At 46.4% G+C, this 14,377-nt stretch overlaps 1 protein-coding gene across 4 annotated transcripts in view; it reads left to right on the plus strand.

Annotated features, from left to right (window-relative positions):
* The window catches only part of SIPA1L2 (signal induced proliferation associated 1 like 2), a 194,053-nt gene that overhangs the window by 17,721 nt on the left and 161,955 nt on the right, over positions 1-14,377 (plus strand). The gene's annotated exons all lie outside the window — the stretch shown is intronic.

Genomic DNA, 14,377 nt, shown 5'->3' on the forward strand with positions numbered 1-14,377 from the left:
ACTGAGCACCCAGCGTGTGCTGAGGGAATCGTGCGCCCACACCAGAGCACGGGAGAGGATGCGCTGGCAGGGAGACCAATACCGATTACAGCTGAAGCATTAAGGAAATTAAGGTTCCTTTTTTTGGGGGGGGGTGTAGAAATTTTTTTGTTTACTTTCTGTTTTTTAGTAGCAGAAATTTCATTTTACAAGAGGATCTCTGACACACAGAGCCCTAACGAAGTCAGACGATGTTTTCTTTCTTTTTTTTTATAAATCGTGTGGCACCATTTTTTTTTTTAAATTGAAGTATGTAGTCTGTTCCATTGTGTCAATTTCTGGTGTACAGTATAATGTCCCAGTCATACATATAATATATACATACATATATACACATATTTGTTTTCATATTATTTTTCATTAATGGTTATTACAAGATACTGAATATAGTTCCCTGTGCTCTACAGTAGGACCTTGTTGTTTATCTATTTTATACAGTGTAGTTAGTATCTGCAACTCTCGAACTCCCAGTTTATCCTTTCCCACCCCCTTCCCCCCGGTAACCGTAAATTTGTTTTCTATTTGACAGTATAGTTTGAACGAATTTTCTTTCACATTTCGATTTTCACTACCTGGCTGAGAAAGGCCCTTGTAAATAATGAAGTATATTTGTTATATGTGGTGTGTCCCTAACTTGGCTTGAACATTTTGGCATTTGGGGAAAAAAATTCCAGGTATATTTAAGAGAATTTGTATCATTAACCTATATTTCTTCTTCCTTTTTTTTCCCCCCCGCCTGAATCCAGAACTTCCCCAAATGGGCCACTTTTACCCCTAACAGAAATATGTTTAAGACACATACAGTCAGGAGTTATGAGTTCAAGGAGCCATGATTAATCATTAAAGGAGACTTCCCTGATAGCCATCATTTTGCATTCCCCTCTTGTTTGGTGCCCCAGAGGTTTCTGAACTTTGGAACAATGCACCAGGGTAAGATTTTAGAGAGAGGGGAGCTGTTGGGAGACTGACATGTCCTACTTCCAGGGAGAATGCATGTGAGAGGTGGGGTTCTAGAAATTGACTCCTTAAATTACCCCTCACACTATTCCTTGAACTTTGCACTTGGGCTTCTGGGAGTCTCTGGGGGCTGCGTGCTGTGGTGGGGAGACTGCAGCTCTAGGACAGGGTGGTCTCCATCACCGGTCCCCGTGCCTGGCTGGGGCTGGGCGCCCTGGCCGTGCCCACGTGTCTGAAAGCATAACTCTGTCTCCTTTTCCAACTGGCCACAGCCTCCCCTATGGTTCATTGGCTTCCTTCGAGGGGCAGTGGGGGGCCTGCAGCCGAAGCCTTCTGTCTCCCTGTGGATGTGTCTTGGGCTCCGCTGGCCACAGGCAGCGGGTTCCTCACGCTCTGCCTTGGGGAGGAGTGGAAGGATTTTTGTCATGAAAAGCCACCATGTTTGTAGAGGCCTGCATGATTTTGTTAAGCATCACATAACCAGTTTTACAGGACGGTGATAGTGATGGTGACCGTGTTCCCTCGTGCTGGCTGCAGGATGGCTCTGTGGCTTCCCTTCCTTCCTGGGAGGTCCACAGGCCTCCTGCTCGGCAACCAGGAGCTCAAGATTTAGCCTCTGCTCACTGCTTGGCTAGCTCAGGTGGACCAGGCAGTATCATCCAGCAGACACTGACATAGGTTGTAGGGGAGCGGGGCAGCATAGCTCAGTGGTAGAGTGCATGCTTAGCATGCATGACATCCTGGGTTCAATCCCCAGTACCTTCATAAAAAAAAAAAAAAACCCAAACAAAAATGTAGATTGTCATTTCTTTTAGGAAATTGTATAAACAGACACCCCGGGCAAAAAATAAAAGAAAAAAAGAAAAAGCTGGTTACAGACAGCAATGGCTTGATTCTCAGGCATCCTAGCCACCCAGTCGTCTCATCACATCGCACTGACAGCTCCCACTTCCCTGGGGGTCAGGCGTTCACCCAGATGAGGCCGTCTTGCCCTTACAAGCTTGAAGTCACCAACGTAAGTTAGAAACACTTGATTGGGAATAAAAAGGTGTGTTGACTTTGGCCCTCACTTCTTAGGGAGGGGGATGTTAATTTTATATTTTTTGTTTTCAGAATGTGCTTTCTAATTCTGCTTAATACAGCACAGCACAGATAGGCAAAAAAAAAAAAGTTGGGGTTATTTTTTTGGGGGGGTGACAACGGTCACCCACACTTCTCTTTCATCTGAAAACTCAAAGTGACTGTTGTTTGTGTAGCTCCTTCCAGAGCTGAGCTCTACGTTGTCAAGCATCCCTGGCAAGCACTCAGCAAAGGCCAAACCAGTTCAGGTCAGGGGTGCCCCTCGGGAAGGCGGTGAACTCCAGCCCGGATCATTGCTTATGGTTCTGGCAAGAGCCCCGGGGTATGCTATGAAAGCAAAGCCCAAGTGTTTGCTCTCTTGTGGCTAGTATATTAGTCGCTACGTTTTCCGTCTGATACATCTCAGTATAACACAGCTTCAGGGAGGTGCTTCTTATCGTGGACGGGAGATGCCTCGGGAGAGACGGAAATAATGAATGGTTTGCGGAGCACCTTCGGGCGATGCATTTCTGCAGAGCCTGCTAAGATTGTGCTGTGGCCTCCCTCCAGCCTCGTAGTGTGTGGTGATAGTCATTTTAGTGGGAGGCTCGGGCTGTGCACAAAGCCATTTTCCAGGGTGGGCACCGTGGATTGCGGTTTTCCCCAGAACTGGTCACACGTTTGGATCTGCTCGTGTACCGAAGGTGATGCAACTTCCTGCAACAGGTAAAAATTTGCCCTTGGCCAACACTGTTGCTGGCAGAGCTTCGGCGAAAAGCTGTCTGCATTCTGTTGTCCTGAATCCTCCTGCCAAGTGGCACAGTGAGTGGGAGATACAGGGTGTCAGGAAACAGCCATTGGACGAGGTCCACCGTGAGACTCTGAGCTGTTACTGGCTTCGGCAGAATGGGTAGCTTTGCAGCAGCTGCTGTGTTCCAGAGGACCAGCGGCAGCTCTGTGCTTTCTTTCAAAAAAGCATGTGTAATCCAAACCCAGGACCCCCTGCCCCACTCTGCTGTGGTCTGGGTATCACCACCTGCGACCAGGAGCTGTTCACCCAGCGGGTGCCCATTATTTGCTAAGGGAAGGGATGTCACTGGACCTAATGGATTTCAGGATATCAAGGAAGTTGCTCAGTCAGCAATTGTTGAATTAAATTTAAACGAACAGATTAAAAAACCCAAGGCTGGAAGTATTTTATTTAGAGCTGGGATGTCACCTTAACTCAGGGACCAGCTTCTCATCGGAGAATAGACTTGTTTCACGGACAGCGTCTCAGTGACTGCCTTCGTCCCAGGAGGCCAGGGACAGTTTCAGAGTTGAGATGCTTCTGAGGCCTCTTTGTCTTGGTTCATCTCTGAGCTTGACTCACGAGGCTCTGCTCATGCCTTACGGATGAGCCAAAGGACAACGGGCGGCTTTGAGTTGGGCACAGGCTGTCTCTTAAAGGAACGTTGACCAGACAGAGCAAGTCGGTCCCTGAGAGCCAGATGAGGAAAATGAAGAGCTCCTGGCCAGGCCCGGCTGAGGATGGGGGTGCGGGTATCAGCGGGACTTGCCAGTTTCAGGAGCCGGCCGCAGCCCACAGGCAGGTGTGCCTGGCTTTAAGAAAACGGAGATGTAAAAGGGGGCTGGGAGGAGCCCTTGTCCGTCTGGCCAGTCCTTCCACCTTGGGCGTGAAAGAATTCCAGAGTCAGCTAATGAAAAATCGAGTCCCACCCAGGAAGAAGTGGAAAGAAGCCCTTCTCACTGCCAGTGGGCTCCTCACAAAGTCTGCTTCCCTCTGGTAATGGTTTTAATGTCAGAAATAAGAACAGTAAGCTTACGTTTCTCCAAATAGATAAACTATGTTTCACAGATGATTTGTTGAAATCAAATAGCCAAGCACCCTACCCTCCCTCTGTATGAACGTGGGGGACTTTAGGATATATTCATTGACCCCCCCCCCCAAAGACTAAACAAGCTATGTTTTAGTTTATTTTTCTGGAACCAATTCTAAATGTTTCACATGAGCATAAATAAGTCAGTGACCAGTGAAGTATGTTAGGGTCCTTCTTGGTTTGTGATTTGGGGCCCAGTTGTTCTGATCTCTCACTTTGTGTCACTTTTAGCAAAATACGAAGTGGTGGCAGTGGACGTTTGGAATTCACTTCACAGCAAACACGGGGTAGTTTTCCTGCAGCCAGTGAGTGCTGGGGGACTCTTGGCAGTGAGTGCTTTTTGTGTTTGCTGCTGTCTCAAGAGGGAAGGTGGGTGAGAGAGGGAGGACAGTGAACTCCAAATGTTACGCTGTATTTCGGGGTTTCCTGAATTGAGCATGAGTAGATTCGCCGAGACTCACCTGCTGATTTGCGGAAATCTGGTTGGTTTCAAGGAAGACCTTTCTTGTTTTTCTCCTTACCACCCTCACCCTTGTCCCCAACTTCAGACCCGCTGGTACCTGTTCCTTAGGAAGGTAGTGATGCAGGAAAACAGATATGGGGCATGAGAAGGGCTGTGTCCCGGACTTCGGTTGAGCCCCTGGGATGTGACCCGCCAAGTGTGGGTCCTTGGCTTCATGCAGGAAAGAATTAAAGAGCGAGCCACGATTGAGTAGAGGTAGGTCTGTTCATAGAGATACATTGAAAGGCAAGAGAAAGGCCACGTGATGTGGGGGTTGGGTGCTCAGATTAGAGTAAAAGTAGGTACACACTCCATATACAGAGTCTTTGAATGGAGAGAGGGTGCTGGCCACGAGGCATCTTGTTGCCAGTTTTTATGGGCTCAGTGGCTTCACATGCTAATAAGTGGAAGGACCAGTCTAACTATCCTGGGGAAGGGGCTGGGGTTCCCAGGAAGTTGGCCACTTTCCACTCTTTGACCTTTTGTGGCTAGTCTTGGGACTGCCATGGTGCCTGTGGGTGTGTTATTCACCATGTTAATATATTACAGTGGATGTATAATGAAGCTCAAGTTCTCCTAGAAGTAAAATCTCCCACCATCTTGAGCCTCAAGGCCCACTGGGGGTTGAATCTTCCACCATTTTGATGTTAACTGCGGCATCATTCCTTGAATGGCTGTGCCTGCCCCCTTCTTGTCTCACTACATACACATACATATATTCCTTTTCATGTTCTTTTCTATTACAGTTACTACGAGATATTGAATATAGTTCCCTGTGCTGTACAGTATGAACTTGTTTATCTATTTTACATATACCAGTCAGTATCTGCAAATTTCGAGCTCCCAATTTATCCCTTCCCACCCCCTTTCCCCCCTGGTGACCATAAGTTTGTTTTCTATGTCTTAAACTAGCATTTGAATGACAGTTTCCATTTATTCATAATGAAACTAAGATTTTTTCCTTTGACATTTTTAAAAGAATAAAACTCAAATTTCAAATGTCTCTGAAAGTCAGATGTTCCTTTTTTTTTTTTTTTTTCTTAAAGAGAGCATTTGATTGGGGGAAAAAAAGATCATTGCTGCACAAACTGTAGCCCCCAGGATGGATATCCATGTGAGCCTAGCCTGCCCCGTCCATTGCAAAGTTAACTTGGTTTATGTGAAAGTCAGGATTCTGAAAGCCCCTATGGTTGGGGGGTGGGGTGGGGCACACAATAGATGTCTTTGCAGACCTCAAGCCCGGCTGGAGCTGGAGAGATTAGTTAGTGTGCTGGGGGAAAGGGTCCAGGCCCCCGCCTTCTCTCCTTTGTCAGGAAGGTGACAGCTGAAAAGAGTCAGGACCCGCCCAGTGGCAGTGGTGACAGCTTAGCACAAAGAGTGGTGTGCTCCCAGCCTCTGACCTCTGCCTGTCCTTGGTCCTTGCTCTCTTCTCCAGGGGTGGGGCCGGGGGATGGGGGGAGGGCAGCGGTATCTTCAGTTCACTTAGGGATCCGACCTTGACATTTTTCTCTTATAGTTTAATTTTCTTAGCCAGTTGATTGAAGTAAGGCCTTCCTTGCCCCAGGCTTTGTGCTCTCTGGGCTGGAGATTAAATGAGATGGGGGTGGAGGGTGTGAATGGAAGGGGATGGTGCCAGGAATGACCCTGAGACCCAGCTCGCCCCACCCCGACCAGTCAGCCAGTGATTTCCACCAGCGAGATGGGTTTATACTAAGTGAGAGGGCAGTTGAAAGTTGTCAGCGAGGTGATGTACGTCTGTAAGTGCCCAGGTCAGGCTTGGCTGTACGTGAGAATCTTGGGTTGGATGCCCAGGCCCTACCCCAGACATACTGAGTTACTGGAATCAGGACTCTGACCCTAGACTGGCTGAGGCCTCAGACCTGATTTGGCCCCAAGGGGGGCTGCACCACATCAGGACCACCCGCAGGAGCTCTGAGCGTTGTCCCTCCTCCCTCCTCCCCCAACGTCCTGGCTTATCGCCACCCTTCATGATTTCGGGACTTGAAGTTTTAAATAGTTAAATGTTATAAGGTAATTTTGGGAGAGATGCTGGCTAGATCTAAGAAATTGCTTATTACATTTAGGAGACTTGGGCCACAGAGGGGTGTCAGACCAGGAGAAACTCTGGTCAGAACATTGGAGCTGTTGATGGTCCTGAAACCTCGAAGGGAAAACAGTTGGCTGGTGTCCCTGGTTCTAAGGATACAGAGGACCAGCGGAGGGCCGGCGGAGGGGGACTTGAGTGTCTGTGGATCTTGGTGTCCTGGGAGTGCGGCGGGTGGGGCTCCTGAAACCAGGCCTTAGAAAGAGGCTGGGGAGGGAGGACTTGGACTCTGCTGCCTTTACCATTGGTCTGAGGCAGTCCTCCTAGGAGGAGGAGGAGTACAGAGCTCCAGACAGGGCTGTCGGAATGTGTGACTCGGAGCACAGAGTTGGGTCATGGTCAGAACCCCTGTCCTGGTCCTCGGGGCATTGGCCAGTGTCTCTCCTGGTGCTTAATCCCGGACACCAACCCCTTGGACTCAGTTTCTTGTGTTTTCATTCTCTTCTTTGCACCAGGCGCTCATTTTTATTCACTCAACTTCCCTGCCCCACAGCCCCCTCCACAGGCCTTTGCCACTCTGCAGTTCCAACTAAAATTTCCTTTTCTTTCTCCTTTGGTTCGTGTTTTATATTCACTTTTTGTGTATTACGTGGAGGTGGTCAGATGGGGTGATGGAAGTGGGGGGTTGAAAGGGGCTTTGAGAAGTAATGGGGCTGCGACCAGCACCGGACTGGACAGAGGTTAGTTACAGGGTCAGAGGTCCAGCCCTTGGGCAGGCGGTCGGGGAAGCAGCTGAGCGGGGCTGACAGCGGGGCCTGAGCTTGTCCGTGGGGGCTGGCACCCACCATTCAGACGAGCTGGGCCTACCTGCCAGGCGGAGTCTCTGGCCTTGATGTGTCCACAGAGAATAACCCCCCTTCGCTCAGGTGGTCCGCACGCGTGCTTGCTAAATGTCACCTCTAAAGAGCATCCTCTCAGCTCTGTGAACATTGCTTATTTCACAGGAGGATTTTTAATTTAATTTTATTTTTTAAATGGGATATCTTTGTGCTGCTCTCTGTTTGGCTGAGAATTTCTAGCTTTTTGTTTTATTTTGACAACTTGTTGGAAAATCCTTGCCATTCTGCTAACTTTCGAGATGCCTAGCAATGTTTTATAGGCAATTTGAAACGTGTCTCTCTAATCAGTTTCGCGGGACCGTAATAAATCATTTTATGAAAAGCACCCTAGAGGCAGTAAATCTTTCCAAGGAGTTATTTCAGGATTCTGGAGTTGACAGAGCTGCCTTTTAAAAAGTGTAATGGAGCCTCTGGCTCAGGCCTCAAAAGGCTCACTCCTAGTTAACGTCCTGCTTACGCTCGGGAATGTCTCGGAAACTGGGTTGATGTTTGAGCCACAGGCTGAATGCATGTAGTCGGGGGGGGGGGGCCGCAGGCTGAGGCTGGCTTCTTTTCTGCAGCCCCCCGGCCCAGGCCGCAGCACGACTTTGTGAACTTGACCCTCATGAGTGCTCCTGCTGAAGCAAATGAGCATCTTTTGACCCTCAGACAGGAGTGTGACCAGATAACTCAATGTACCATTTTAAAGACATCTTTGCTAGAGTCGAATATTTGATTTTATTCTTTTAGACAATTATCTCCTTGTTTTTCTTAAAATTATTGTTTCTGTATTTGTTATAAGTGTGTGACAGGAAGTGTGATAATTTATGCAGCCTCTGAGAAGATGTGTCTTCAGAGTCATTTCACAGCTGGTGTCTGAGTTTCCCAAGTGACTTAGATTTACTGTTCAGCCCCAGGCTTCGGTCACTGTTAAAACTGAGACTCTCCAGAGGTTGAGAATGACAAGGAACTGATTTTCTTCATTACTTGCAACTAATTTGACCTCCTTCTATTTTTCTAGTTGAACCACAGGGAAGTCTGAAGTAGAGGATTTGAGGAGAGAAAGGCATTTCTGCTTCAGTTTCTGTTTTGTTTTGTTTTGCTTTTTTCTTTTCCTGTGAACATAGGGAAAGGATAAACTGAGGTTTGAAATACTAGTGCTAATTTTTATTTTATGTAAGAAATTAGTCTTGCTGCTAGTTTCCTAAGGTTTTTCAATGAATGGTTGGAAAGGTTCTGAAAAACCTGCGTTCTAAAAAACTTACCAGTTGACCAAGTGTTTGGTCAATTAGAAACTTTCCTTTCTCTGATGGTTCAGAAAATTTTTCTTAGTCCCCTGATGCCTTCAGGCCAGGTGTGTACGGACAGTGTGATAATCAGCATTTGCTTGATTTTCACTTATAAACCAGACATTATTTTAAGACTAGCAGTCTTAGTTTATAATAGAATATAACTTTTTTTTTTTTGTTAAAGATGTGAGCATTTTAGGTGGCCATAATTGTTTTGGAAACAAGTGGCAGGTGGTCGCAGTCATCTCTACCCAAGTAGATGTGTTTACCTCTGGAGATGGAGTGAAAGTAATTGTATCTGGCAGGGAGCAGAGACAAATTGTCCTCACTGCTAATTATTCAGTGACTTCCATCTATGCAGCCTCCCGTTTTAATCCAGACCGTAAGTGTCTGCAAATGTCTGTGCTAAATATTCTTTTGCTATCAGACAGCCTCTAAGAGCCTGTGTGCGCGTGCGTGTGCGTCTGTGTGTCTGAGAATTGATCTTTTTCCTTCTCTTTCTCTGCTGGTTTATTTTCAGTCGTAAGTTAGTGGAAATAGATCATTCAGTCATCTTTTTTTTTTTTTCCTGATTCTGGCAGCCCCTTTCCAGCCCTGATCCGTGGGAAAGGGCTCAGTTCCCTGAATCAGGTGGATGGTCTGACCAGGGGCACCCCTGGGAGTGGCCCTTCCTGGCAGGCAGTGCTTAGAGGCCTGGGCTGTTCTCATTTCAGCTGTATTTTTCTATTCTTTTATTTATTTTTTTAGGGGGGTCTTTTTTTTTTTTTTTTTAAACTGAAGTACAGTCAATTACAATGTGTCAATTTCTGGTATTTTCTTAAAGACAGTCTTAGCATATTCTAGTAAATTAAATTCTCCTAAGAAGCGACGTGGGGTCCTCTGTGGTGAGGATAAGCTGGATTGCTTAACTTGACTGCTTGGGCAGCCTGGAGTTTTTGGCACCAAGGCTCTGCAGCACGGGCGCCTCTCATTTGTATCAGGTGCCACACCCTTTTATATTTCTTAGACTCTGTCCTGTTGTGGCCTCACTGGGGGGACTAGAAAGCTGAGAGAAAGCAGGTCGCTGGATAAACTGCACTCAAAGGGCTTAAAGACAAAAACAAGCCAAAAGGCAGAGGTGCTGGACAGTCAGGCAGTTCTGGGTGAATGGTTAAGCCTGTCTCTGCCTGAAGACACAGCTGGAGGCGGTCGCATCCCTGCACCCTGAGGGGGGGGGGTGGCAGCTGGCCTGGGAGGGCCTTCGCGGAGGGTCCCCGTGCTCCCTGCTGTCCTGTCTAGTTCAGCTGGCCCAGCGCCATCCCTCCCTGGCCCCCACCTGCCCCGCTGGTCCAGTGCACCCAGGGCCGAGCAGAAAGGCACAGGCAGACTCGGGGAGAGGACAGTGACGGGAGGCACAAGACCGGCCAGTCAGCTGCTGCAGGGCTGATTCCAGCCCCTTGCTGACCAATGTGGAAAATTTCAATACTTTTTTTTTTTTAACCCCCTCCCTGAAAGGTAAGCAGTTGGATTATTTTCCAGTTTGGTCAGGGAAGTAGAAAATCACGTGCAAAGTATTTTTGTAAGAGGCAGAGTCACTCATTTTTGTTTTGCTAAGTCTTTCCATTCAGATACCCTTGGCTGTTCCTTCATCGTTCTCGTTTGGGTGATGCCTTCACAGAGGGTACTGGGGGGTCGAGTGCACTGTCATTGTCCCCAGAAAACCCTCCTCGTGCTTGAAGTGAACCAGGTTCTGGTTTACCAGCTTTTCCTTTAAGTAGACCTTTGACTTGGTCAAGGGTTAAGTACCTTTTGTTTGTTCTAAACTGAATTGAGGAAACTCTTTACAAAGCACAGCCGTTCCTGTTTGTATTACTGTGTTTGGAGTTGATGGATTTCAGTTCTCTCTTTCAGGGGTTACTTCTCTCTTTAGTTGGTTCGTCTAGTGCCCGGTGATGACTTCGCTGCTTCATGTTGTGACGTTAGCCTGCCCTTCGTTGGAAGATCTCAGCCTCTTCCACTGCAAGACCAGTTCTTCTTTTTCCTGGTGGGGCAGGTACCCGGGGAAGGCAGAGGTGAGCCTGACCTGCAGTGTGACCACTTCTCTGGCCTGGGCCCCAGGCTCCCGGGAGCACCAGCTCCTTTGCAGGAAGGAGGTAGGGCTGGGGTCTGAATTAACATCTGACATCAAGTCCATTGTGTTTTTTTCTCTCTACCTTCCTCTTTCTAGTGAAGAATGTGCATGCACTCGGAATGTCTCTCTTCCTGCAGCAATTGTGCTCATGCTGATGTTTCCATGCAGTTACATTTCTTTCTTTTCCTCTTTTCTTTCTCCTTCTTCAGTTTTTAAACTTTGGCTTAAATGGTTTACTTTCTCCCACACTCAAGTTGTGCACACAAACTGAGCCATACTGAATCTCACTGCTAAAACTGGTGACAGCCACATTTTAGAGAAATCAAGAAGAGCCATCATGGGTGTTCTGAAGATACATTCTTGAGGCTCCGAGTAGCCAGCCTGATAGAACTCTGGAGGTAGGGCGGGGTCCTGTTGCATTGTGTGGTCCCATAAGGGGTCGGGGATCTGGTTTCTCGGCGGGGGAGGGGACTGAGAGATGATGTTCCAGGCCCGGAGGGGACTCGCATTACTGGACTGCAGGTGCCTCTGGGCAGGCTGTCTGGGGAGCCTTGGCTTGTGCAGAGTTGAACTGCTGGTTTTGCTTGGGAGTCTTAATCCTAGAGTAGGTGATTTTTGAGCTGCTGTGTGGGAGTGTCCACTGAGCTGTGCAAATATTGCTTCAGGAATTAGAGGCTCTTTTTCCTTCTCTGAGACTCATGCTTGCCAGAGATAATGATTTTATTTTTATTTTTATTTTTATTTTTATTTTATTTTAATTTATTTGTTTATTTACTAACTTACTGTTCTTGTACCTCAAATATTCCACTTTTATGAATGAGAGTGTATCCACGAACGGGCTGGGTTCAGTAAAACTGACTTATTTCTAAGATCACATAGTACAGTGTTGAATTGTCGGAGAACCGAGGGAGGACCTAAGGGAAATGAAGCAGCATCTAGAATCCAGTGGAAAATAGGTCTTTGCCCAGTTAAGTGTCTGGCAGGTGGGTTATCTGTTAGTTATGCCAAGGATATTTTTAAAATTCAGTGTCTATCTCATCCTTAGGTTTCCAATAATTTTGATTCCTCAACAGACAGTGAAGGATACAAGGAAAATGAGACTGGGAAAAAGAAAAATAATTTCTGCGGAGATAAGCCCAACTGAATCTTACTATGGTAATTAATTGGCAGAAAATCAATAATTCAGCGAGAAGTCTCTCAGCCAATGGTGGCAGAAGACGATGCGGTGAATGTGAATTTGGGAGAATGTACAAGTGAGCTATTTAGGGGAACTTACACAGGGTGTTATTTAGTGTCACATCAGACTAGACATTTGGGAGATTTATAGGAGATTCATGGAGACCCAAATGTTTAAGTACTTTAACCATTTATCTGCCCCTAAAGAGAAACCTCTAAACCAATAAATATGTATTTCGCTAAATGAGTTAAAATGAAACTGCTTTTTTTTTTTTTGCATTGTCATCTGATGATTCAGAACTGTTAGTTTACCTGCTTTCTTTATTTCTTAAATTTGCTGCCTTGTGTTAATGGCCATCTAAAAGTTCCTTTTAAAATGTTTTAGTCTCAGAGTTTTTTCCACTCTTAAAAATGATAGAGGACTCCAAAGAGCTTTTGTTTATATGACTTATATCTAATGATATTTGTCATATTAGAAATAAAACCCAAAGGGAAGGTATAGCTCAGTGGTAGAGCACGTGCTTAGCATGCATGAGGTCCTGGGTTCAATCCCCAGTTCCTCCATTAAAATATAAATAAATCTAATTACAACCCCCAAACAAACAAACAAAAACATTAAAAAAAAAAAGAAAACCCAAGAGATTTAAAAATCATTATTAAATTAAAACCTACTACATGTTAACGTAATACCATTTTTATGAAAAGGAACCATTTTCCAAAGCAAAAGAAACCTTATTGAGAGGCGTGATTTTTAGGTCTCTAATATCTGGCTTAATCGATGACAGCTGGGGTGTCATCGTGCACCTGCGTCCATTCTGGTGTGACCTGTTGTTTCGGTGCCCACGTATGAAGAAAACCCAGCCCCACACAGAGATGTGGGGGGGGCAGGGGGAGTATTTCAATTTCTTCTTAGATAATGTGGACTCTTCTTTTGATACCACTAAGCTACTAAGCTACCACAAGTGGTAGCTTCTCAAAGGTTGGTTGAGATGTAGATTCTGAAATCACATCAATGAACTTTTAAAACTGTTGCTTGTGTGGTTTTGAATATCGTGCATGGTCATTTGGACAGTCTTCCAAATGTTGACACATTTCATTTCACAGTATCAAAAAGATCGTATCACCAATTAGAAAAGTCTTTAAATATAGGGAAGTTGTCCTCTTCACAGTGCATGTGGACATAACCAGTTTTCAAAAAATCTAATTTTTGTATAACATCTCGAATCTTATTTTGTCAGTAACTTTCCTCAAAAACACACCCATTTTGTTTCTTTCATATAAAATGTCTTCCAAATAGCCAAGTCTGAATAACCACCATTTGTATATTGTGCTTTTAAGTGAAAGGTGACGTTTCAGGGAAAATGTGCTTTTCCTGGAAACACCGGCCACGTGCCGCGTGGGGCTTTTCCGGTGGGCTCCCCTTTCATTGCACAGAGTGTTGAAACGTGGGCACTCAGGGACCCAGTTTGATAAAATTATTTCACTTCTTCATCAAGGATCTTGAGCAAGACCGTCCTTCCTTTTACCTGTTAGTTCGTTTTAGCTGCGGGGATGCGATACGATTCCCAGCGTACTTTGGTGCCACTGCGTTGCTCTGTGCCAGGTGCCAGCAGTTTTCTATATTGTTACTTCTGTGCGATCAGTACAGTCAAACAGGCCGATAATGACTCAGGGTTATTATGAGAGCAATTGGACCTCGCGGATCCAGGTGAAGAGCCTCAGGGAGGCCGGGGGTCCGTGGTTCACACTCTTGAGGACCATTGCTTTGAGACATGTGGGAAGGGTGCTCAGTGAAGCAGGAGCCAGACCCAATTTGTACGAATCAAGTATCCCAGAGATGAGATGGATCATAGCTGTCGCTGCGGGTGGCAGGGGGTGTTGGGGGAGGGGCAGGCGAGATGTGCGGGCGTCCTAGTCGCTGGAGAGTGGGACTTTGATGGGGGACATCAGCTCACAGGTCCTGAGTCTGTAAGTCAGTGCTCGGACATGACTCAAGAAATAGAGTGCTTTGAATCAATAGTCTGAGAGTAGTAGGTTTATAAATATAGTGGGTTTTTTTTTTTTAAAATCAAATTGATCAAAGTACATTTTTTTCCTTGTATTATTTAAGTAAGAAAAGTTGAGGACCATGGCGGCACAGCCCCTCCCAGCCCAGGCTGTCCTATGATACTGTCTTCCTGGCCTTTGTAGTCTGTTTCCTGTTCCATCGAGGTCCCTGTCCCCAGCTGTGCAGAAACACTCTGGAATAATAACAGCAACCTCGGTCGATTTTAGCTTAAAAAGCCAACCTGTGTTTTTCCTGATGGGAGGCGTCCCCCCTCCGTGTAAAGGACAGTGTCAGGCTGGCCATGCAACTGATTCTGCTGCTTGTGACAAGGCGTCATTCACTCCGGTCTTCCAGTGTTTTTGCTTTGTGGCTGGGCGGTCAGGCAGGTTTCCTTGT

Source organism: Camelus bactrianus, chromosome 11 (genome assembly GCF_048773025.1).
Source record: "Camelus bactrianus isolate YW-2024 breed Bactrian camel chromosome 11, ASM4877302v1, whole genome shotgun sequence".
Taxonomy (NCBI): Eukaryota; Metazoa; Chordata; class Mammalia; order Artiodactyla; family Camelidae; genus Camelus; species Camelus bactrianus.